This window comes from Panthera uncia (assembly GCF_023721935.1).
Source record: "Panthera uncia isolate 11264 chromosome E2 unlocalized genomic scaffold, Puncia_PCG_1.0 HiC_scaffold_20, whole genome shotgun sequence".
NCBI lineage: Eukaryota > Metazoa > Chordata > Mammalia > Carnivora > Felidae > Panthera > Panthera uncia.
Genome location: NW_026057589.1, coordinates 13717313 through 13743326, shown reverse-complemented (window position 1 = coordinate 13743326; position 26014 = coordinate 13717313). Strand labels below are relative to the sequence as shown.

Genomic DNA, 26014 nt, shown 5'->3' with positions numbered 1-26014 from the left:
CTCTATCATGAGAAAGATTTGGTTTATACACATGCACATACATGTCAAAATTCAGTGAATGTACACTTATGATTTGAGATTTCACTGTTTGCAAATTTTACCTCAACCAGAAAAAAACTAAGCAAATACTGAACTGTAGTTAATGGTACACATGCTAAAGCATTAAGAGGGTTGTGTACTGACATCTACATTAAAATGAAATGCATAAAAATGATGTATAAGTTAACCTTCTTTCAACTTTTCTGTACATGTGAAATTTTCATTATAAATCACCAAGAAAAGTATCAAGCAGTGAGATGTGTGTGTGTGTGTGTGTGTGTGTGTGTGTTGTGTGCATGTGTGCCTGCATCAATTTAGCTACAGTGGTCAGGGAAGGCCCCTCTGAGGGTGACAGGTGAGCAGAGAACTTGGTGTGTTAGAACAGTCAAGGCCAAGTCATAAGCACATTAAGTACCAGGGGCAACAGGTGACAGCGGGGACAGGCTCTTTCACTATCTATGCTCAAATAAATACCTTTTTTTTTTTATTCTGATCTTGTCTGGGTACAGGATTCTTTTTTTTTTTTCTTCCAGCTTTATTAAGGTCTAATTAACAAATAAGTGTATTTAAAGTGCACAATGTGATGATTTGATATATGTTGTAAAGCATTCCCACAACTGAGTTAACATATGCATCCCCTCATACATCTACCTTTCCTTTTGGGTGAGAATACTTAAGATCTTAGCAAATTTCAATTATACATTGCAGGATTTTAAGGTTTCAGGTCTTGTACTAAATTCTTTAATCCACTTTGAGTTGATTTTTGTGTATGGTTTAAGATAGGGATCCAGTGTCATTCTTTTACATGAGATACCCAATTTTCCTAACACTACTGAACAGACTATCCTTTCCCCATTGTGCATTCTTGGCACCTTTGTAAAAAATTAATTGACCGTATATGCATGAGTTTATTTTTGGCCTCTATTCTGTTCTATTGGTCTATGTGTCTGTTTTTATGCAAATACCATATTGTTTTGATTACAATAGCTTAGTAACATAGTTTGAAATCAGGAAGTGTGATGCCTCCAGCTTTATTCTTCTTTCTCAAGATTGATTTGACTATTCGGGGTCTTCTGTGGTTCCATACACATTTCAGGATTGTTTTTCCTATTTTTGTGAAAAATGCCACTGAAATTTTAATATGAATTGCACTGAATATGTAGATCACATTTTAACAATATTAAATCTCCCAATCCACAAACATGGAACTTTTTTATTTATTTGTGTCTTCTTCAATTTCTTTCACCAACGTCTTATAGTTTTCAGTGCACAATCTTTCACTTTCTTAAATTTATTACTAAGTATTTAATTGTTTTTGATGCTATTGTATACGGGAATGTTTTCTTAATTTCTTTTTCTGATATTTCATTGACTTTACTGAATTTGTTTATTAGGTATAACAGTGTTTTGGTGGAGGCTTTAGAGTTGTTTTGTTTTTTTGTTTTGTTTTGTTTTTAAGTAGGCTTCGTGCCCAGAGCAGGGCCCAATGTGGGGCTTGAACTCATGACCCTGAGGTCAAGACCTGAGGTGACTCTCCGCCTCTCCCTCACTTGTGTTTTCTCCCTCTCTCTCTCTGAAAACAAATTTTAAAAACTTTAAAAATGCACCTGGGTGGCTCAGTCAGTTGAGCGACCATCTCTTGGTTTCGGCTCAGGTCATGATCTTGTGGTTCATGAGTTCGAGCCCTGCACTGGGCTCCACGCTGGCAGTGTGGACCCTGCTTAGGATTCTCTCTGTCCCTCTCCCCTCTTGCATTTTCTCTCCCTCCCTCTCTCTCTCTTTCAAAATAAATAAATCTTAAAACAACAACAACAACAAAAAACCCCAAAAACCTGAGCTGAGATCAAGAGTAGGATACCTAACCGACTGAGCCACCCAGGTGCCCCTTTAGAGGTTTTTACGTTATGTCATCTGATGTTTTACTTGTTCCTTTCCAATTTGGATGACTTTTGTTTCTTTTTCTTACCTAATTTCTCTGGCTAGGACTTCCAGTATTATGTTGAATAAAAGTCTGAGTATAGATCATTGAGTTGCTTTCCTTTTCTCCCTCAACGGTCCACAGATAAACTTCTGCCATAGTCTCGCTTCTTGGTGTTGCAAATAGAAAATGTGATACCAGTGTGATTCTTTTTCCTTTGTAAACGGTATGTTCCTTTGGCCTGAAAACTTGAAAGATTTTTCCTTTCATCCTCAGAGTTCAGTTATTTTACCAGGATATGCTTAGATGTGCCTTAGTTATTTCCCCCAGTGGTAAGTCATGAGTGCCGTTCACCAAGTATTTCTGGCATTCCTCCTTCCAGCTATACATTATAGTAGGACTGCGCTTGCTTATTACTCCCTTTTGAAGGTAAAGGTGGGTTGTGATTTGCCTGGACTAGTGAAATGCAAGTGGAAGGGACGTATGCACTGCCAAGCAGACTTTAAGCACTAGCTCACCGTCGCCACACACCTGCACTGCCGCATTGGGATGGACCCTCTACCACCTCAGCTTCCTGAGGACCAACGAGCAGACCACCACCCCACGCCCCCCACCCCTTGACCTGTTGGATACTGCAGTGTGGGGGAAAAAAATCAATGTGTGGAGTTAAACTATTGAGCTTGTGGCACTGTTACTACATTACAAATCTAGCTCTAGCCTGTCCTAATACACTCTTCCTCTACCTCTTCCTCCTTCTAGTATTCCTATTAGTTGTATGACAAATGTCGTGGTTACATCTTCTAGGTCTCTCACCTCTTCCATCACTTCTATGTCTTGGCATTTTCTCAGGAGCTCGGCCTTTCTAACTCCTTCTGGGCCGTGGCCGCCCATCCCCTGCTTAGCTGGAAGAGGTAAACAGCTGGCACTGGAAGTCAAAAAGATGAGACGTGCATTCCAGCCACTATCTTCCCAGAATCCTCTCTGTTTGGATATTCATATTCTGCTTTTTAAGTATACAGACTTCCTTGCATCAGCAACAATCCGCGTACTTGTCATTTTCAATGTCTATGCATTCTATAGTGACAATGTGCTTAGCTCTTTTCTTCTGTGGGTGTTTAGATTCTCAATTTTTACCTACTATAAAGATTCTCTCAGTAGTGTTCTCCATTCTCTACTCTAAGCACAGTATATTCCACCCCCAAAATATTTTTGCTGTTTCTGGATTCTAGGCTGACGGGTTTGAAGGAAAGAAAATCCTATCAGGAGTCAGAACAACCAGGCTCTCCCAGTCACTAGCCAGGTGGTCTGGTGCAAGACACTTAGCAGTATCTGCATAGTGCCCAACACTGTTCTAAAGCCCAATCAAAGACGGATGTGCGAGTGTTCTGTGCAGAGAAAAAGTCATGTGGAACGTGGAGTGGTCATTTTACCAGGCTGTACTCAGTACAGCTCAAATATACTGAGGCTTACTGTTAACATCTGCCTAGTTGAGGAAACTCACAAATTCTTCAGGCAAAGAAATGGAACATGAGCTGACCCTACATAGTATATTTTGTGGACTCTAAGGTGGTCATCAATTTAAAGACACCGTTATGAACCTTCAAGAGAGGAAAAAACTCCTGCCAATTATAATTTTAAGATGTGACTATATGACACATCTTGATTTTCGAGTTGTTAAATTGTGAAATGTATGTGCCTTAGAATCAGTGAATATATGAAAAATACATATATGGGTATTTAAAAATATATACAGACTGGGGGCGCCTGGGTGGCTCAGTTGGTTGGGCGTCCAACTTCAGCTCAGGTCATGATTTCACGGTCCATGAGTTTGAGCCCTACGTTGGGCTCTGTGCTGACAGCTTGCAGCCTGGAGCCTGGTTGGGATTCTGTGTCTCCCTCTCTCTCTGCCCCTGCCCTGCTCGCATTGTCTCCCTCTCAGAAATAAACGTTAAATAAACAAACAAATAAATAAATAAAATATATACAGAATGAATCCCAATCATATACCCAATACATGTGGTATTCCTGTTCATTTGCTGCAAATGAAAACAGGCTCAATGAAGATATCTACAGAGGGAACAAAGGGAAGATCTGTGTGCATGGATATGTGCCTGATGACATCAAACCCACCCTACTGCTACAGCAATTCTAGGCAGGTGGAGCCCGACAGCAGCATTCCAGTCAAGTGAAGAATAGGAAAGGCATTTGCCAGGAACCAGAGCTATGGCTACTAATTAGTTCTGTTCCCTTTGACACTCTAACCCATTTCTTCCAGACAGAGGCCCTAAAAGGTCTGCTTAGGAGGGAGTGTTGGGGAGAGGGTTAAGTGGGGACCTGAGGGTCTGACGACCCAAGCCTGAGGTATGAATACAGAAAAAAGCCTTAGAGTGAGCGTGATCAAGTCCCCAACTAGGAGCCAGGAAAGATCAGTGTCAAATTATAATCCTTTGTCACCTGGCTACCATGCTTAGGCAAGTTTAGGGGCATCCAATCATGATTTGAAAAGTATGCATGTAGACTCCAGGTGAACATTTGGCTTTTGTTTTAGAGAGGTCTTATTTAAAGGACGGATCATGGATTATAAGAGGAAGATGATCTAACATCTAAAGAGTCAAGCCAGAATTTCTTTAAATTCTTAGATATTAGTGATCACCCAAAAGCTAGGCAACAGGAGAAACAGGTCCGGCCAGGAAATGACTAGTTACTAGCTGAATACCATGTTTGCCTCTCATTGGCTGCCCCAACTTCATTCCAATCCTTTGTATACCACACACCTATGGGCCTTGGACCCGATACCCGTAGCCACTGTTGGAGTGGGCCTTCCAGTGTCTGGGCAATGCCAGAGAACACTCTTAGGAGTGGGCAGAAATCCTCAGCCTTTTCTTCCTAAACTCAACAGCAATGAGTGGGGCCAAGGTGATGTGGGTCACCTCAAAAAAGACAAAGGGAACAATAAAATCTGGTCTTGAGGCAAAAAAGGGCAGTTATTACCTGCAGAGGATCTGTGGACTGATGAGCAACAGAAGGGGGTCTCACTTCTTCCAATTCCAGAGGGGGACACCGTCTGAGCAGGACACCAGCCGCGCAGGTCTACCATCATTCACAGCAGTGCCCACAGCCCGGACTGTGCTGAGAATCACCCTATCACTGGCCTGGTTCTCCCCTGTTTATACTCTTTTTCAAGTCCTGGGGTCTTGACTGATTTATTTAAAAAAGAACCTTTAACGAGCTTTGTTGTTGTTTTTTTTAACTAAAGTGTGCATATGTATGCTTTTGGAGGTGGAATTGGAGACGAAAAGGACAGTAAGGGAAGGGACAGAGAAGGAAAGTCTCACACAAAATCTATACAGAATCAATAGTTTATTTCTGAGCTTCTGAAGGCATTGTCTACCCTAGCATCCATATGGCCGATGGGAATTTCACTTGGAGAGAAGGAAAACAGTTGAATGTACTACTATATCATGTTCAACCAGAATCCGACTCACCAGGCAAATGGACGTGACACTCAACGGCTAAGTGAAGGCTCATCGTGAAAAACACCATTTGCCTGGCCCTATCGATGCCGACAGCCCCGGCCTTCCTGGAGGTCTGCTGGCAGGCTCTTCCGCAGCTCCCAGTGTCCTCTCAGGATGCAGAGCGCGTGCTGCGGTACCCCCTTCCTGACAGCTACCCCCTCCAGCCTGGGCCCTGGCACGCGGCACTTCTGCAGGCTGAGCTCGGTTACTTGGCAGAGTGAATGTTGGCTGGCTTCTTGCCTGGGCCTAGACCTGGCCCCTTCCCAGCAGGGCATCCTCTGCTCAGCTGTACCTCCAACGCAGAGGTAGACGGAAGCAAGGACTCGGAGGACACAGTCCTTGAGGCCACAACTGTGCTTTGAAATGGAATCTAAAGAGGAAGAAGCCGAAGAACAGAATGGGGCTGTTTTGATAGTCTGACAGCAGTAGAGCGATCCATCTTATCAAAGGGAACTGTAAGGGTAAGAGAAGACCTTCATGCTTCAGCCGTTGCTTTTCTGTCATCCACGGCCGTGAGTACCGCAGAGGAGGAGATGGAAAGACCCTGGAGAGCTCTGAGGTACTGACCAACCAATGAGTTCAAAAAGGATTCCCCAGGGACCCTCCAGACACAAAGCACGAGCTAGAAGGATCATGAATTCTAAGCTTCCTAAAATAGTGTATGACCACTATCAAGACATATAAAGTGTGCTACTGGACTGGTTTTCTTCATCTCTGGTTCAGATTACTTTGAGTCTGGTAGACAAACAGGGGAGAGGGAGAGGGGACAGCAAGAGGAAGACACTCCGACGTGGTGGCAGAAACAGGGCAATATCTCACAAATCCCTATTCACGGTACCAGTGCCGGGTGAAGAAAGTCAGGGGTCTCCTAAGGAAACGTAATCTGGCTGGCAGGGCAGCCAAACACTGTGATATGATGTGACATATAGAATCACATGTATGTCAGTGGACAAGATGTCAAGCCAGCAGGCTGACCCTGTACTGCGCCTTACACGCATGTATGAAACGGGAGGACCACATAAACTGGGAAGTCCTTCTGCATGCTGACATTTTTGGCTTGGTGATTATTTTTGCACAGATTTTAACATCCCCTCATTTCAAGTCAGTACATCCCTTCACAAAATATTGGCATCGGGAACCTAAATACCCATAAATATCACTTAATGAAATCCGTGGAAGACAAAAGAATCAACAAACAAAAAAACAAGCAACCAAACAGAACGGAACAACATGGGTCTGGACTCAGAATTCTGGCATTCAAGTCCCAAGTGACGTCGCCAATGCCAAGTCACCTAGCTTCCGTGAGCTCCCCATTTTTTAGTTTGGCCAGCCTAGCCATTAGCAAAAACATATGTGTAAAAAGCCATACAAGCGTGTGACAGGCAGAATAATGGTCCCCCAAATACGTCCAGATCCTAATCCCGGATACCTGGGAATGTTACTTTCCATGACGAAAAGGGCTCACAGATGGGATAATTTAAGGATCTTAGAACAGAAGATTATCCAGGATTAACCAGGGAGGCTCAGTGTAATCACAAGTCTCCTCCTTAGAAGGGGATGAGACTGACCTGAGAATCAGGGGAGCAGACATCAGAGTCAGATGTGAAGATGCTAGGCTGTGGGCTTCGAAGAATGGAAGAGGCCATTGAGTCAAGACAAGCAGGAGCCTCTACAAGCTGGAAAGAGTGAGGGAACGGCTTCTGTTCTAGAACCTCCAGAAGAAATGCATTCCTGCCAACACCTTGATTTTAGCCCAGTCAGACCATTTCAGACTTTAACCTCCAAAAATGTAAGAGTAAATTTATGTTATCAAATTTGTGATAAGTTGTTATAGCAGTAATAGGAAATGAATGCAAAATATTTTAGGAGACATGGTTATTCTCCTAAAGGATTGAATTTTAAAAGGGGGAAGTAGCTGGGGTTCCCTGACTCTACTAAAAATTACTGCAGCACAATATCATCTCTTGAGGCCAGCCATCTGCCACACTCAAACAGGATGAGCAACCAAGTGGGTCAGTCTGTCTGTCCATTCATTTTTACTCTAGTTATTAAGGGGTTAGGAAACACGGTGAAACACTGAATATAATTTCTACCCTTGAGGAACTGATAATCTATTAGGGAAGAAGAGAGATAACAAGGCCACAGAGTTCTTATTCTTTCTGCCATTTTCCTAGCCTTAGGTGACTGTCTAGTGGATGCACTGAACATGCAGCTTCTTGACCTGAACACTTCTAGAATAGACACCATAGGATCCATCAACCTGAAATAATATGCCAGGTTCTGTGGTAGGTATGTTTTTTTTCTGGGGAACAGATCCATAGCCTGTCAAAAGGTTTAGGTTTGTAACCCCAAAGTTCAGAACCATTTGTGTAATAAAAGATTACAGATAAAAGATTATCCACTATTTTGAGATATTTTGACAACAGTGCAAACACTTAGGACTTACTTTTAGTATGGAGAAGAGGGCCCGCCAAGAGAAAGAGAAAACTGAACCAGGCCTTCCAGGGCTCCCTACCTCATGATCAGGGTCATTTAACATTTACTAAAGCACACCAGAGGGCCACTTACAAGTTCCACTAAACACATTTTCCCGGGGCGCCTGAGTGGCTCAGTCGGTTAAGTGGCCGACTTCGGCTCAGGTCATGATCTCGCGGTCCGTGAGTTCGAGCCCCGTGTCAGGCTCTGTGCTGACAGCTCAGAGCCTGGAGCCTGTTTCAGATTCTGTGTCTCCCTCTCTCTGACCCTCCCCCGTTCATGCTCTGTCTCTCTCTGTCTCAAAAATAAACGTTAAAAAAAAATTAAAAAACAAAAAAACCCCAAAAACACATTTCCCTCTCTACCGAGTCCGCATACATGTGCTAGTCCCCAGCGTCTACAACACTCTCAGTATCACCCACACCTTCGGCAACTGCCCCATTTACAAAGAGGAACACCAACAAGGAGTTATCTGCGATCGCCTTCTTCACTTCCTCTCCTTCCATTCCTTTTGAACTGGCCCAACCCCCAAAACTGCCATTACCAAGATTACCAAGGACCTCTCCATGGTGCTATCCTAAAGTCAATTCTCCAACAATCAGCAGCATTTGAGAAAGGTGACCCTCCTCCACCTGCCCCCACCACGTTGTTACACTTGCTTTTTGGTCCCCTATGATGCCCTTTCCTCTGACATCTGCTAGTTCCCTCTCACCTCCTTCGACAACCCCTCTAACAGACACCAATCTCGGTCCACCCTCCCCAGACCAATGTGTTGTATTTTCTTCTTAGCATTCACCACCGCTGCGCCGGCTATCTGTCACCCCCATTACAATATAAGCTCCTTGAAGGCAGAGTCTTTTTCTTTTCCTGCTGTGTTCCCAGACCATGGCATATGACAGACTCTTGAAAATATCTGCTGGATGAATGAATATCACACTTCATGGAACTGTGTGAAAGAGGCCCAGCTGTACAACTGGAAAGAGATAACAAATTAAGAGTATGTTACACTGTTGTTTGAGTCCATTCCCAGCGGAGGCTACCTTCCACCACTCAGGGCTCCACCAACTGCCATACCACAGTGAGAGTTAAGTAGGATGGTGAAGTGTTTGTGAGACCGAATGTTAGTTAAAAACCCACTGCGGTCACGCTGCTTCCTGCCCAACTTGTGGTTCTGACACAGGGTGTTGATAGTAATCACATGTGCGGGTGCACAGAGCGCAGGCACCCTTGCTACCGCGAGTGTGGTGTGCAGCGGATGTGGACGGCTCCGCTCGGGCTGCCACCTGGGCAGGGCTTGAAAGTCCTGGGGGCCAGAAAGAGGTCAGCCCTGCCCCCGTGCTAAACCAAGTTATGTTGAGCTGAACCCCCTCTGGTTTCTCATTTCTCCTACCAATGAGAGCAGGCAGGACCTCGCTACCTCCTCCTCCCCGCGAGGAAGTGCCTGCAGGTGGAAGAGCGGTGACCTTTCTGCCCCCTGCAGGGACTGCCTAGGGTCCCCATAACCATTTCCCGGAAAGTGAGGACTTCGGAATGCTTTAGCTAATAGATAGATTTCCTTAAAAAAAAAAATGGGGGCACCTGGGTGGCTTAGTCAGTTAAGCATCCGACGTCGGCTCAGGTCATGATCTCTCAGTCTGTAAGTTTGAGCCCCGCGTCGGGCTCTGTGCTGACAGCTCAGAGCCCGGAGCCTGCTTCAGATTCTGTGTCTCCCTCTCTCTCTCTGCCTCTCTCCTGCTCGCTCGCTCACTCTCTCTCTCTCTCTCTCTCAAAAATAAATAAAACATTTAAAAATGTAAAAAAAAAAAACCCCAACCCTCTTTATTATGGAAATTTTTCAGACAAACAAAAAATAGAAAATAATGGGCTTCCAGGTACTCATCACTTAGTTTCAACAATGATCAACTCAGGGTCAATTCTGTCTCATTTTCTCTTAGGGTATCCAGGTCTTGGTTTGCCTAGACAATCTCAGTTTAAGCTTGTCCTGGTGTAATTAAGAGCCCCTCTTCAGTCTCAAACATGCCTGGGACTAGACAATAAATTATACAGTCACCTGCTCTCTACCCCAACCCACTCCTCCAGGCACCCGGATTCTTTGGAAACAAATTCCAGACATAAGTCCATCTATAAATAATTCACAATGTGGTAACAAATATTTTAATACAGATCAACACCCATTAGACACAGTGCTCTTTCAACACTCTTACCAGGGGGTTTCATGTCTCATAAGAGGGGAGCCAAGAAGGGAGAGTGGGAATTGCCCCTGGACAGGCTCTGTGCTATGTGCTTGCATGTGGGTCCCCATAGCTCATGGACGGGGCGAGCACACCAGCTCATGGACGTCACCCCAGCTCATGGACGGGGCGAGCACACACATGGGGAAGGCAAATGTGTGCTTGTGCCTGCCTGACTCCACTGACTGGCCTCTTGGCACTATACCCGTATGGAGCTGCCTCCATACAGGACTCTAGAAACAGTCACGGACAACAGGGTATCAGGATAGAACTCGGCAGCCGCGGCTTATTGTACACATGGACACAAAAGGAGCAATGGGATTTTGAACAATTCAAGTGAAGAAACTCAGACTTCAAACTGTCCCACAAGAGAATAAAACCCCAACCTTTGTCTCTGGGTGGTGTCGCCGGGAGACTGCAGAGCTAGGCTAAAAGCTGGGTGGTCTAAGCAACCTATCTTTCTAGCATTTAGGAGACAAGAGAGAAATGAAACACAATCGTCTCTTCGGAGTCCTCAGAAGAAATAATCCTAGAAAGTTCACTGGTCTACCCCACCACTGGGGTATGTTTCCCAGGCCACCTCTGGGTGTCTCCCAGAGGCCAGTCAGAAGACAGCACAGGATGTTCGCTATAGCATCCAGTCGGGTAGCAGTGGACTTCGGGCAGCCCCGACGATAGATGGATAAGAACCGTGCCGAGCATGGACACTATGAGGCAGCATGCAGCAGGCATCAGCAGTGGACGGAACATACGCACAGGACAGATATGAACACAGCGCCAAATTCAAACAAAGAAACAACGCATTTTCACTTAAAAAGCAGATGCACATGATTAACTAAAATCCAACACAAAAACAAAAATGAAAACTACATGTATGCACATAAAGTAACAACTCACGATACACCAATAAGAGAGTAAACGTGTGCATGGCTGGCTGTGGAGGGGGACGAAGACTAGGAGTAAAAGGGAGTAAATCAATGTACAGATGAATAAAACCAAGAGAACGGCCTTGCCCAGACCAATGATAAAATGCCACAAACTGAGCAACAGTATTAACTCAACCTCTGCCCCAGAGGGAGCCACACAAAAAAAAAAAAAAAAGAAAGAAAGAAAGGAAAAAAAAAGCGCTATTAACAGAACCCAGCAAACCATCAATACTTGTGAAAAGCAGGCTGGCCCCAATTTCTCTAACAGTATCTTTCACCCAACTAGCTAGCTGATTGACAAATGGTCCAGGGCTCGGGACGGGAGAGGAGGCCTCACTTGTCTTCGCCGTCTGCACGTGGGAAGGGTATGACGAATGGCAGCACTTGGGCTTTGTCACTTTAGCCCCTGCCTTTCAGAGGTGAAGGTGTGGGGGTGGCTCAAAAGGAGGCCCATCCGCTGCAACGCCTCTCCTCAGAGTGTGGACCTGGGAGTGCCGGTCCCAGAGGCACCTACTTCCGGCTGGATGACTCATGTCACAGCTCTGGTTACATTTCTTACCAGAAAAAGAAGGGGGCTGATGGGAGGCTCTCAACCCACAACTGCTAAGTGCCAGGCACTGATTGGCATATAAGTGCCAGGCACTGATTGGCATATAAGTGCCAGTCACTGATTGGCATACAAGGCAGAAAGCACTCCTTCATGAAGCTTAAACTCTGATGGGGGCTGCATATGTATGGGTATGCAGGCAGGGGGACCACCTCATCATCACTGCTAGGACAGGGACAGGACAACGTGCCAAATGCAACTGGCAGCAGAGCCCTCCCTGAGATCTTGAGGCTTGGGGCTGAGGAGGCAGTGACGTCAGAGAGGTTTCTGGTAAGCAGGAACGGTTCAGCTGAGACTAAAGGGTAAGTAGGAGGCAGCCAGGCAGCTAGGTTGGGCGAGCAGAAGGCCTGAGGACTGTTCTCTCAAAGAACTAAAAAAATTATCAGTGTGGCTGGATCAAAGAGGTAAAAATCCATCACCAGTCGCATGGAGTAGCAGACTGTATTTTCCAAAAATGGCCTTAGGAGTATTCCCAGTCCCACATAAACTTCCAGAACCTTGCCGGTCTTCACCAAGCTCTGGAATCTTTTCTCTTCCCATAAACCTGGACGGGTTTGTGACTGTTCTGACCAAGTGGGTCGAGTAGAGATGCTATGATGCATGAGGCTGTCATACGAGAGACTCAGCTGCCACCTCGCTGTGTCTCAGGACCCTCCCCCTGGAACCCAGCTGCCATGCTGCGAGGAAGCACAGGCCAAACATCGAGGCCTCACGCATCAGCGTTCTGGCTGAGAGCCCTAACTGAGGTCTCAGCCAGAGCCAGACATGTGAGTGAACAGACCATCAAGACACAGCACCCAGCCAGCCGGTTTTCCAGCCGAAGCCCCAGATATCAGGAGGCAGAGGCAAGCTGCTCCTGCTGTCCCCAAGCAAATACCAGAGCCACAGAATCTGTGAGCATAACGGTTATTTTACACCTTCTAGTTTGGGGCTATTTTGTTACACAGCTTGAGGGTAAGAGCAAACGGACACATAAAAAAAGTAGTGTATTCGTATAATGGAAAACTACTGCAGCAAAGCAAATGGAAGGTGTGTGAATATGCACCTAACAATACGGACGCGTCTCATAAACATACTGTTGAGGAAGGAAACAGACATAAGAGCATATGGTTTCTGATTCTATCTAATTAAAGCACAATTATAAGACAAATCCACGTTTTACAAGTCAGGATGGCTGTCACCTGCTAGAGGGGCAGTGACTGGAAAGGGGCATGAGCGGTCTCCTGGGATGCTGGTTACGGAGTTGCTCAGTTTGTGAAAATTCATCAAAATGCACACTTAAAATGTAATATAAGCACTTTTCTATATGTACATTAAACTGTAATTTTTAAAAAGTTTCATTTTTAAAAAAATGTTGACAGGTAGAATGGCAAAAAAAAAAAAAAATGTGAGAGCTAAGAGGGAGATAGGGATCAGATCTGATAGGGCCTTGTGAGGCACACAGAGAACTTAGGTGCCTCATTCCGGAAATACTACAAACTATCCAGAAACTCTGGATTTTAGAACATTTTAGAAACACTACTCTGGTCACAGTGCAGTAAATGGACTGGGTTGGTCTGAAAGCCTGCAGAGCAATTAGGGGGTTGCTGCAGTCACTCAGGCCCAAAGTGGTGTGAATGGAGAAAAGCAGGTGTGGGCCAGGCTACCCCACTGCCCTGCCAACCCCTGGCAAACATTAAGGTCCCTATGCCACTGGGGCCTCCGGACTGGCTGCCCAATGGGCCATCTGGCAGACTCAGAATCCAGGAGGGACATCTGGTCAACGCGACCCTGAACAATTATTATCTTGATTACTAAAATTTTCCGCTTCCTCTTATATACCGTGCCCAACCCCGGGAGAAAAGCGTATGGATTACAAAGATCTCTAAGGGGTTCATACTCTGGGGTTTGTTATCTTAGAAGTTAGAGGAATGGGCGCAGGAGTAGTTAACAATGACGCTCAAGTTTCTGGCATCAGGAAGTGGGTAAACAGTGGTTTTTATGAAGGTATGAATCCTAGGAAGAGGACGGGTTATGGGAAGGGGGTGGGGATGAAGATGACGGGCAGTTTTGAACACACCAAGTCTTGAGGACTCTGAGAGACATTCACGTGGAGACAGCTGGCGTGTCTGGTGTGGGAGCTGAGGCCCAGAGGGAAGAGGTGGACTGGGGATGTTCATGAGGGTAGAATCAACTTAAAACAGAAAAAAAAAAAAAAAAAAAAAAAAAAAAAGCCACGGGAACAGATAAGCCCACTCTAGGAGAACGTTTGAGGATCCCCGCCTGGGCCCTGAGGGAACATAATATTTAAAAAACCACACTTAAACATGAGCGCAAATACCACGGATACTGGAAGTAGAAGGGCACAGCTAGGAATAATATTTACAGTACGTACGCTGAGATCCCAAGCAAAAAACCCAACCAAAACAAAAAAATGAAGTTCCCAAACTGTAGATATCTATCTGCAGAGCGACTCTTCTTACTTTCTTTCCTTTTGTTCTTGTTTCTCTTAGCTGGAAAGTGGTGTTGCTAAAGGGCTACGTCTTGACTTTGGCTAACCTTCACTCAGATGGTAAGACAACGCCGTTCACCTCTCTGGCTAACGAGCGGCAGGAAGTACCCCTTTTCTCACTTTCTTCGGCCCCACTGGCTCTCCTCAGGCGTCGGCTCGGTTCCGTCCCTGTGCTGAATGGAACTGGGGAGGTGGGAGTGGACCCTCGCATTTTTGAGTGCATCCAAAATAACTTGGTGAGGCAGCCTCGGGTCCATTTGGCAGACAGAAAAGAGGCTCACACCAGGAAGGAAATGGACGCAGGGCGACAAGGGAAGTGTGTTCTCCAGCCCCGGCCACCAGGGCCACATTTCAAACTTGGATTAGGGAGATTACACTCCGTGCCCCAGGGGGAGGCACGATGGCTGGCCGGGGACGTGGAAGTTTGCTGCACAGACTCCGGACCCAGAACCACTCACTCACTCGCCCACTCACTCACTCACTCGCTCACTCACTCACTCAACGGTGGCAGCTGGTGTTGGAAGCCCTTGCACGCACCTGGGGCGCTCTGCCTCCAGAGGTCACGCTCCAAAACCAGGTCACTGGGTCTTTCACTTTTTGGACCGACCGATGTTCGAGCTTGGCTTTAAAAGGCAAAAGCAACCAAGGAGACAATCTGTGAAAAAGGAACGGCAGGTGTGGAGTAGAGCTCGGCGCAGCCTCCCGAGGAAGGGGTTTGCTGCACCAGCGCGGCCGCCCCGCGGGCTGCTCCCCACACACACGGGGACCTCGGCCAGGCAAGGTACCTTCACTGGGGATGGCGCACCGTGTGGGGATGCCCCCCAGTCACGTAAGCACATTATAAGACGTTCGCTAGTTCTAACTGCCATGCTCTTCCAGTCCAAGGCTTTCCCAGGGCAATGTGCTCTTGAGGAACGCGGGCACTCGGCTCCAAACTTTGAGACCTGTTTCACGTGATACTTTTCTTCCCCAAGGTAGATCAATAGATTTTTATTTGTAAAATATATTTCTGGATATTTATATTTTCATTTTTTTTTAATATCATGCCATCTCCAGGATTTTGAAATCTGCTTTGTTTTAAAGCAGACTCCATGCCCAAAGTGGGACTTGAACTCATGATCCCAAGATCAAGAGTCACAGGTTTTACTGACTGAGCCAGGAAGCACCCTGAAATCTGTTTTTTTTGTTTTTTTTTGAGAGAAAGAAGGAAACAGAGAAAAGCCCATGTTCAAGAGTGAGGGAGGGGTCAGAGGGAGAGGGAGAGAGAATCCTAAGCAGGCTCCCCACCCAGAGCCTGACTCAGAGCTTGATCTCACGACCTTGAGATCATGACCTGAGCCAAGATCAAGAGTCGGCTGCTTCACCGACTGAGCCACCCATGCACCCCTGCTTTTTCATTTTAAATATATTTTCTTTACATGGAAATAATACAACTTCCCTCATCTCTTTTAAGAAATGGTTACGTGGTACGGAGATATAATTTCTCTAGCTAATTTCCGACAGATAGACATTTAGGCAGTCCCCAGTTTTTCAGTATTAGAAACAACACTACATCACGACAGCAACTGAGTATCTTGGGCACCGTGTCCAGTATCATCCTTTGGGTAAGTCTCACATAGTAAAACTGCTTGGTTAAGACACAGATACCTTACAACACAACTTCTACCTACTACAAAAGGGTACAAGGCTACAAGTAAGTAAAAAGTCCCCAGCTGAACTCCCGGAGGTATTGATAACAGTGTCGTCTACATCCTAGAAGGACATCACCATCTTACCATCTCCTCCTTTGCTAGATCCCCTTCCCGGGATTCCAGGTTTTCCTCTTTCTCGGTTTGCTCCCTCCTTAGGATGGAGGGCATCCATCGGCAGTTTCCAGGGAAAGGGAGCATTGTGAGACTTTACAAGTGACCTAATTGTCACCTCACATGTCTGTGGGTGGGGGGCTGGCTGACTGGTGGTGTCACTGCAACAGGTCAGAGACATCACGCTGCTCTTTGCTGATCTTTGTTCCTGCCCTCTGGTTGCCAAGCCGATTTAACACAGCCCACAGTTCATGGCCCACGGGCCTGTGCAAGGCCCATCTCGTTTCCTTTCGCCCTCAAGTCATTCCATTCGCCTCCCTGCAGACCTTCTGCTCCAGGAGGTACCCTTTAATGTACTTTACGTGCACACCCCGCTTTACAGGTGTGCTCGTGAAACGTGGATCATGATTTTCGGAATGTGGCTGTTTTACTTTTTTGCTCTTTACTGAATCATTCCCATCAGCAAACAAATATGCTGGGATTTCAGCAATTTTGGAAAAATGCCTTCTCTTGACTCAGCTTCCCCTGACAGCTATCTCTCATTTTTTTTTTTCATCATTTTGCATCCAAACTCCTCCAAAAGGTTGTCCATACTTGTTAATGCCTCTTCCCTCTCACCCCACACCCACCTCCATGAGACTTCTGCCTTCACCACTCCGTCAAAATGGCTCATCAAGGGCACCGCTGGCCTGGTGCCACCAAACCTACGAGTCGCTTTTGGGTCCTCATCTGCACGGGCTCTCCCAGGGGCACAGGCCAGGCCAGCGCTCCTCTCTGACGTGCTCTCTTTACTTGGCTTCCGTGCTGCACTCTTTCGGCTTTCCTCTCACCCTGCTAGTGGCTCCTTCTGTCTCCTGTTTTGTTTTCTCCTCTTCCTCCCAACCCCAGGATAATAGTTGATGCCCACGGCTCAGTCCTGACCCTCTACTATTCTCTTTCTACATCTTCTCCCTTCTGAGTATGGAGGCTTTAAATACCAACTACGTTTTTGCCTTTTTGTGCTTGAAAAAGTTCTTCCTTGTTCCTGTGACACAAAGACATTCTACTTTTCCTCCTACTTCTTTATAATCCCACATCTGCAAACCTTGGGGCCTGGGAGTTTTGGAATTGAGACTGTTCCAGACTTAAGAAAGGTGATGTTATGCAATGCCTCTATTAACGTCTGGGACAGCCCCACATAATTACAGTTTTGAAGTGACCCACCAAAGAAATAATTGATTCAGGCAAGGATCATCAATAGATATGAAAACCATTAAATTTTATCATTAGAATGATAAAATCATTCTGTTGCCAGAGAAGAGGACACCTGCAAGTCACAATAGCCCTGGTAGTAAGTTGCTCACTGCAAAGGGAAAAAGTATACCTTCACCAGGGGAAGCCTTGGCGGTCACGATCGTACCATATGATCAAACTTAACAGAACTGTAATGGTAGAAAAACCTGACATTCAGTACCTATCTCCTTATGTGATACAATACAAAGTATGCAGCAAGAACACCTACATTCTTCACCAAAATGTTTAAGCTGAAATCAATCAAGCCTTTAGACCCAGCTTCCAGTTTATAAAGAAATACCAGGGAAAGTATAGACAGAGTAAATGATACCACAAGGAAACAATCAGACAAACCCAGAATGAGGGACATTCTGTAAGTCAGTTGGTTCTGGTCTTTATAAGATGTCAGTATCACACACATGCACACACAGAGCTGTGAATCAAGAGAAATTAAAGAAACAGACCAACCACCAAATGTAATGCATGAACCTTGACTAAAAATCTTAGTTCAGTAAAGACAGCTGACAAATATATTTTTGGTCTGAAACCAAATATCCTTCAAATTTGAATCTGAAGATTGAGCAGAGGGGGATCTGGGTTAGGACCAGGGAGTTGGCAGTTCTCCCAACATGCTACAGTGGGAGGAACCCCCTTCCAGAAGGAATCAATGACCCTATGTCTTACAGAGTTTTATCTGCAGTCTGCCTTGCATGATATTTTGTGTATGTGTATGTGTATATTATGTGTATGTTTGTATCTCCCACACTAGATTGTTCCTGAGGATAGTGAACATGCCTAGTTTATTTAGTTTTTTAAATTTATTTTTGTATTTTCCATAGTGATTTATAATAGCAGATGTTCAATAATGTTCACTACACACTGTTCAATGAACAATAAATAATGTTCCAATGCTCAATAAACATTTATTGAGTGGGGGAAAAACATTCTGGGGATAAATGGGGGAAGTCTGAATATGGATTGGGTATTGATATTATGGAATTGCTGTTAAGTTTTAAAAGTGTGACAATTATATGGTGATTCTGTAGGAAAATGTCCTTTCTCTTGGGCATGTCCTTTCTCTTGTCCTTTCTCAATGTCCTTTCTCTTATACTACCTATATGTAGTAGTAAGTAGTATGTAAAGTTTCACAATGTTTGCAACTTATTTCAAATGGTTCAGCAGGAAGAAAGAAAGAAAGAAAGAAAGAAAGAAAGAAAGAACAGAAAAATCTATATATATATATACACACATATATAGATAAAGCAAATACAGCAAAAATGCTAAGTGTTGAGTTCAGGTACTAGATATGTGGGTGTCCACTGTGATATCATTTTAATTTTTCTGAATATTTGCAAGTTTTATAAGTTTTTTAAAAAACTGCAATGAAATCTGTGATGTTCACACAAGCAGGATAAATAAATGATTACAAATAAACAGCCTAATCTCAACTAAGTTTTGCTGCCATGTGGGTTATGAAAGAGCTTCCAGTTTTCAGAGTTTTCTGGGTTTCAGATTTGTGTATAAGAAAAGGTGGACCTGTATTAATTTTGCGGTGTTACCACTCTCATTTAGGTCTTTTAATTCCTCTAGAATTTTATGTGACATTATGTGGAGATCCGGTTTATGTATTTCCATCTAGTAAGTCAATTATCCTAACACTATCTAATGTGCAATCCACCCTTTCCTCACAGATTCACGGTGCCCCTTTATACCAAATTATGGTCCCACTGATACATGGGTCTATCTTTGAGATCTTCATTCCATTTTTGTCTGTTTTACCTATTCTTGCATAGACACTATAACTGCTTTTAGTACTATAGTTCGATAGCTCATAATATCTGGCGTAAAAGTCCCCCTTTTCTCTTTTTTCTAAAAGTTGACTTTGTTACTTCAAATGCATTTATCAATAAAAGATTTAAAAAAAAATCCAGTTAGAGTCCCAAGGAGAACTGCACTTGTGGCAGACTATATTTTCCAAAGATAGTTGTGCCAATATATATCTCACCCCACACACTCTTTCTACAATGTGATATTAACATCCCTCAATCGACAGATGGGGTCTATGTTCCTTTCCCTTCTATGTAGAGTGATCTTCGTATCTGCCTCAACTAGTCATGTGCAGAGGTGCAAATTACTGGTTCACAAAATAGTGAGAATGATTACTGTTGTTTAAGCTCATCAGTTTTGGGGTAATCTATTACTCCATAGTTACTGGAATAGCACTGAATTTATAAATCAATCAGAAGGAAAGATTATCATCTTTATAATATTGGATCTCATGCAAGATTACAGAACATCTTTCCTTTTATTTAGATCTCCAGTAGAGAGTCTACAAATGGCTTCAGTTAAATACCAGACACTTTATGGTTTGTTCTGTTATTATTTCTTAAATTTCTAGTCAGTTAATGCAGACATTGGGAAATACAATCTGATATTATAGATTCATCTTATATCTGATAACATCATGAGGAAAACAAAAAGGGTTATCTCTTCCCTTCCAATTCTTACATTTAATTTCTTTTTCTTTCCTTAACCTGTTGATCAGGATCTCCATTATTAAGTTAAAGAAAGTTTTTTCCATTGGATATAATGTTTGCTACAGATTTTTGTTATATAACTTTTGTCAAATTGAGAAAGTTCCTTTTATCATTATTTAGTGAGAATTTAAAACATAAAATGGACTGAATGACCTAATTCTTTTTCTGTATCAAGTGAAATCATGTGTTCCCTCTTTTGGTCTATTGATAAAACAGGTTTTCTGATGTTGAACCATCCTTGCATTTTGGGCAAAAATAGTATTTGTTTGTGATATGTATGTTCTCAATATACTATGAGAGTGGTTAGCTGATATTTTATTTGGAATTTGGTAACAGAGGTGCTAGAGAGATTTTTCATTGGTGACCAAATGTTAGTATCTATAGGTCTTTCCTCTGTAGTAGCTCAGTTTCTTCAAAGAAAGATCCTCTAAACTCTTGCCTCTACCCCTGGAATTCCAAAATAGAACAGGAAAGGAAGTTTGGAGCCTCATGGTACAGTACAGACTCCTGTCTGATCCTCTTGTCTGATCCTCCTGTCTCAGTGCCTGACCAAGTCTACAAACTCCTGCTCAGTTTTTATGGAGACAATCCCCCACCCAAATGCTAAAGGGCTGGGAAAGGGGATTCATCCAATGGAGGGGAAGAGGCAAGTGGCTTGTTAACCAGACTTTCAAACTATCCCCTTATTTTCAAGGCTAATAGAGGTCTGGCTGATAATCTGTGGAACGTCCATATGATGGACTATCAGACTGCCAAAATAAAAAGGTAAAACTTTTGTATACTAACTTCTCCACAAATTGAATTTTTTTTAAAAAAGTTGCAGCATAATATGTAGAATGTGAAACCCTTAGAAAACAAAGAAACCCACACACAATGGCATCAGCACAGACACACCCATGTGTCACAGTGGCCACCTAGTTACCCATAGACGGGGAGATTGGAATAGGAGAAGGGACACAATCTTTTCCTTTAAACACTCTGTGTTGATTTTGTGATAATGCACTCCAATTACTTTCACAATTACAAGAATCAAAAAAAGACAAAGTTTTGTTAAGTTCTCCTACCTCCTGACCCCCACCATAATTAACCCCAGATCTCTGCAAAAGAGATTCCTGCTACTTAGCAAGAAGGCACGACCAACAGTCTGGGTCCGAACGGTGATTTTGGCCGAAAAAACCCTGATAGAGTTTGCAGCAGATGGTGGTACTCTGGGGCCATCCCCGCAAGGGAGCTGCCCCACAGCCCCAGCTGCAGGAGCAGCCGGCACCTCTTTGGCTGGACAACTGTGCTGGGATGAGCAGTGAAGAGCCCCCCCCCCCCATCCCTGCTTTCTTATCATTTTGCTTTCCGCTTCTCCCTTTCCAGCTCGGCCTGCCTGCATTTAGCTTGTGTAATACTATAATCAGCAAAACAATGGGATTGCTATAGTTTCTCACTCCAAGGAAGCACATTCTCCTTTTCCTTATTTTCTTTTAAGTTTTATTAATCCATTTTGAAAGAGGGAGAAGGAGGGAGGGAGGGAGAGGGAGGGCGAGGAAGGGGGAGGGAGAGAGGGAGGGGGGAAGGAGATAACATGCACGCACAAGCCGGGACGGGCAGAGAAAGAGAGAGGGAGAAAGAATCCCAAGCAGGCTCTGCACTGTTAGTGCAGAGCCCGATTCCACGACTGCAAGATCATGACCTGAGCCGAAACCAAGAGTCGGCTGTTTAACTGACTGAGTCACTCAGGCTCCCCCACCCTTTCCTTATTTGAAGGCACGAAAGCTACTGAGGAAGGAACACAGGAACAAAGCCCATCTCTCACAGAAGGTAAGGCGAGAAGTATCCTCCGTGCCCCTGTGAAAAGCAGTCTCATCGGTCTGAATTAACTGAACACAGCATTCCGGTACCACCGGGTCTGAACCCAGCATACCAGCTACTGGTGTTCCACATTGCCCTTTGCTGGGCCCTGTGATGGACACAGGATGGCACATGTGAGGCTGGGGAGGACGCACAATGAGCCAAGGGCAGGGCCGGGCAACAGGTCTTTCTGAAAAGCCCCTTTGGCTCTCACCAATACAAGACACACTCATGCCAAATACTGCAAGGATAGCCAAGAGCAGCCAGAAAAGAATCTCAATTCTCTTGCTACAGCAACTTTCAGTTTGCTGCTCATTTAGCTTTTCCATCCACCTGGGACAGTGGGAAGAGGAGGAAGAGGAAGAAAAAAATGAGAACGGTAGCTCCCATCTTCAGAGCTGCTTTGAAGGGCCAGGAACAAGTTCTGGGCGCCTTGCTCGCATCGCTGCATTTAATCTCTGGAACTTCCTTGCTATGCACCATTATTATTCCTACTTCCCATATGAGGAAAATGAGGCCCAGGGAGGTGAAGGTCAGACAGCTCTTTAGTGATCAGAGCTTCGAGCACAACCCAGACAGACAGACCTCAGGATAATATGAAGAACCAGATGGGGAAGTGAGGTGGGGAGGGAAGAAGGAATAAAACCAAGCAAACCAAAGTGACTTGTTCTTCCTTTTCAATCAAGGACACAGCAACTGAATTTTGATTTAAAATCAGGCCCTTCTATGGGGCGCCTGGGTGGCTCAGTCAGCTAAGCGTCCGACTTCAGCTCGGGTCATGATCTCCCAGTTCATGGGTTTGAGCCCATGTGCTGACAGCTCAGAGCCTGGCATCTGCTTCGGAGTCTGTGTCTCCCTGTTTCTCTGCCCCTCCCCTGCTCATGCTCTGTCCCTCAAAAATAAATAAACGTTAAAAATAAATGTAAGTAAGTACAAAATCAGGCCCTTCTCTCAAAGCTGAACTAATGCAAGCCTCAAGGTAGGAGAGATGTTTCCAGGAGTAATATCCCTCTCCTCCATTGGGTGATCTAGAAATCCACAGGAAGAGCTGTGACAATAATGAGGAATGGACCCTGTGCTGTAGCAAAGATTATGAGCTGGGAGACAACTCCCACCTGTCTAGTCTCACCTGGCCTGAGGGAGGCAGACACACAGGGAGGTCACAGCCAACTCAAAAGGCCACTTGTCCCCCCCTTTATTACCGAAGACAAAAGTGGCAACAGCTTTGTGCCTGGAGTCTTCTCCGTTCTCGTTCTGATTCTGTCTGGTAAGAACTGTCTTGCCCTTACCACATGAGCAGAGTGGCAGGGGGACAAGGTGTTCACAAGCACTCACCCCTGTGACAGCCGCAGAACCTCAGAGCTCACAGGGTGACTTCACAAACTTCATTATCCACTCTCAAAACCAATAGTGCATGATCTTCATTCATTAATTAATTCAAATACTTTCCCAAAATGAAATCAAAGTCTTCGGGCTAAAATTTAAAACACGCAAATGAAGGCCACCATATATTTTTTCAAAGCTACATAACACGAACACCTATCCAGGGCAAATGCTGAACCTGGCAGGGCAGTGGTGGGGGCGGGGGGGGGGGGTTGCGGCAGAGGGTCAGAGACGAAGGGGGATAAGGTAAAATGTCAAAGCAGGTGGAGCCTGGCTATCTACACCCACCCCAATCTAGGCTGGAATCTACCCCTGGCCTCCGGGAATGCACAGGCTGGAGGCACCCTTCCCCACCTTCCTGAAGGCACTCCAGAGTGTCCAGCTTGCGACCGGTGTGGTGTGGGCGGTGTGGTATGGGCGGGAAGATGTGGGGTGGGATGGTGGGGGTGGGGTGGTAGAAAAAGGAGTAAGCAGGCAGCTAAAAGTATAAGCATTCTTATCAAGGGTCTGTCTCTAACCTGGACAAACTTAGCATTTCTGAGTGCCCATTTTTTCCCTTATAAAGCGAGGAGACTGGCTTATATCTCTGAGATTCCTGCTAATTTTAAGCCTTATGGATTTAAAGTTAGGGATCACCGTGGTTTTCTCCCCTACCGAGGGTCCCCTTCAGTTCAGGGAAGACCCGGGGCTCTTCTGCCCCTAAAGAAAGGCAGTACTGTTCCCAGGTCCAACAAAAGGACTTGGGAAGCCTCACACATGATAAATAGTCTAAAATATTTTCAGAATTAATACGCCTGGCTTTTTAAAGCCTCTATGAGAAAAGGTAAGGGGATGTTTGTTATTCACATTGACTGTTAAACTTCAGAAGACGCCCCTCGATGCCTCTCCTTGGACCCTCGTGCAGCACCCCATCCCCACCCCCACTAAGCCTCCGCCACTTACAGCGACCTGAAGGAGCGACACTGGAACACCCCAGCTCCTGGGTGACCCTGTTACACACCCACCGCTATGAACTTGAGTGGCAAAGTGAACTCAGGTGCATGTGGCCAAAGCTGCGGCAAAAAGGTAAAGACGTATTCCATATTTGCACTCACTCTTAGCTCTTTCTGGCAAAGGATTCATCTCACTTGAGCAACTCTGAACCTCAGGAAAAGGTCAAAGCACTGACCTTGAGCCACTGTCCACAGAAACCTCTCCAGCTCTTCAGAAGCCTCGAGAGATTTTACGAAAGGAATAGTATTTCCCACGTGACTAAGAGATGCCATTTCTGAAGAGACAGGAGGTGTCGCGTCTGGCGCCCTAAACTCCCAGGGCTGTGCCTGCCGGCGTTTCCAGTGGAGCATCCACGCAGTACTGCCTCCGTGTGAGGTGCTCTTAGACAAACACGGCTCTAAGCGTGTTATTATAAATGAGATATAACAGGTCTGTCAAAGCAAGTTCTTCAAACTGTCTCGATTCTTTTGAAGTCACTGAACAGCCATTTGCTTAGATCCTTCTAAGCAGCATAACAGCGAGAACACTGATACTCTGTCAAGTCCAAAGTATAACCTGATTTTAAGTTTCTTTCACAGATTAACTGGAGGGAAATATGCTATAAACCAACGTTCTTCGCGGTCACAGCCGCCAGGCTCTCGGGCACGGGAACCTCTCGGGTAGTAGTTGCGGGAACTACTACGTCTAGAGGCCAGTTTTCATTAGAAGGCCTCAGCCAGGTCAGAAGCTGTTACAAAGCTGATTCCACAAATTAACACTTTATTTTTTATTTATTTATTTATTTATTTTAATTTTTTTTTTCAACTTTTTTAAATTTATTTTTGGGACAGAGAGAGACAGAGCATGAACGGGGGAGGGGCAGAGAGAGAGAGGGAGACACAGAATCGGAAACAGGCTCCAGGCTCCGAGCCATCAGCCCAGAGCCCGACGCGGGGCTCGAACTCACGGACCGCGAGATCGTGACCTGGCTGAAGTCGGCCGCTTAACCGACTGCGCCACCCAGGCGCCCCCACAAATTAACACTTTAAACCGAGCTGGTGGCAAAACGATGAACCGTGTCAGGAAACCTGGTGGGATGGAAGTCACACTGGGACACAGGGAGCCTACTTCTCATGTCTTCCTCTTTGGTCACTCCCGACCAAGCCATCAGAAAATCTGCCGGCAGAATACCAGAGCTCCACTTACACGGTCTGCATTTATCACGTCCCCTGAAGGGAAGTCACCACCAGGCAGTCTTACGGAGATCGTCTTGCCTCACTTTGTTGGCTTCCCCTCCTGCAGTTAAGAAATGCAGTACCCTCGCAGCACGGGGGAGAAATGAAGATATAACCTCAGAAGTCTTCCCCCAAATCAAGGGTGCAGCCAATGTTACAACCCAGGTTTCTGGACTCCTAAACTCTCTTTTGAGACCGGTGTGCTTGGGAGGACCTCAAGGCTCTGGTGCTCACGTGTGTGGAAGGGATTTATCCCCCCAGTCCTGCCACCCAGGGTAGGACCACCCAGGTTAGAAAACTGCCCATCACCTGGTTCAGCAATGACATGTTCAAGTGCTTCTGGGTTTTCCACAAATAATCACAAATAATATAATGACACCAGAGGTCTGGTCATATAACCCTGTCCCAACTCTCTATCTGCTCCTCTAGAGTTGGTAAGTGCAAAGGAATCGTGGGGGCGGAGGGGGGGGTGGAAAAGATACAGGAACATAAACAACATGACTTCCTAGAGTCAAATGAAACAAAAAGATGGCTGAGAGAGAGAGGGGAGCGGTTAAATCTAATAGCCTAACACCTTTAGTCCACTTTTTATTTTTTTTAGTGTTTACTTATTTTCAGAAACAGAGAGAGACAGAGCACAAGTGGTGGAGGGACAGAGAGAGAGGGAGACACAGAATCCGAAACAGGTCTGAGCTGTCAGCACAGGGCCCGACATGGAGCTCGAACTCACAAACAGTGAGATCATGTCCTGAGCTGAAGTCAGACACTTAAC

General features: G+C 45.2%; 1 protein-coding gene and 1 long non-coding RNA gene across 2 annotated transcripts in view; both read right to left on the bottom strand.

Annotated features, from left to right (window-relative positions):
* The window catches only part of ZNRF1 (zinc and ring finger 1), a 102228-nt gene that overhangs the window by 22963 nt on the left and 53251 nt on the right, over positions 1-26014 (bottom strand). The gene's annotated exons all lie outside the window — the stretch shown is intronic.
* Positions 8706-24784, bottom strand: LOC125916434 (uncharacterized). Its single transcript, XR_007455906.1, has 2 exons — positions 15978-24784; positions 8706-8920 (listed from the first exon to the last, which is right to left on the bottom strand). It is a non-coding gene; the product is annotated as an uncharacterized LOC125916434 (long non-coding RNA).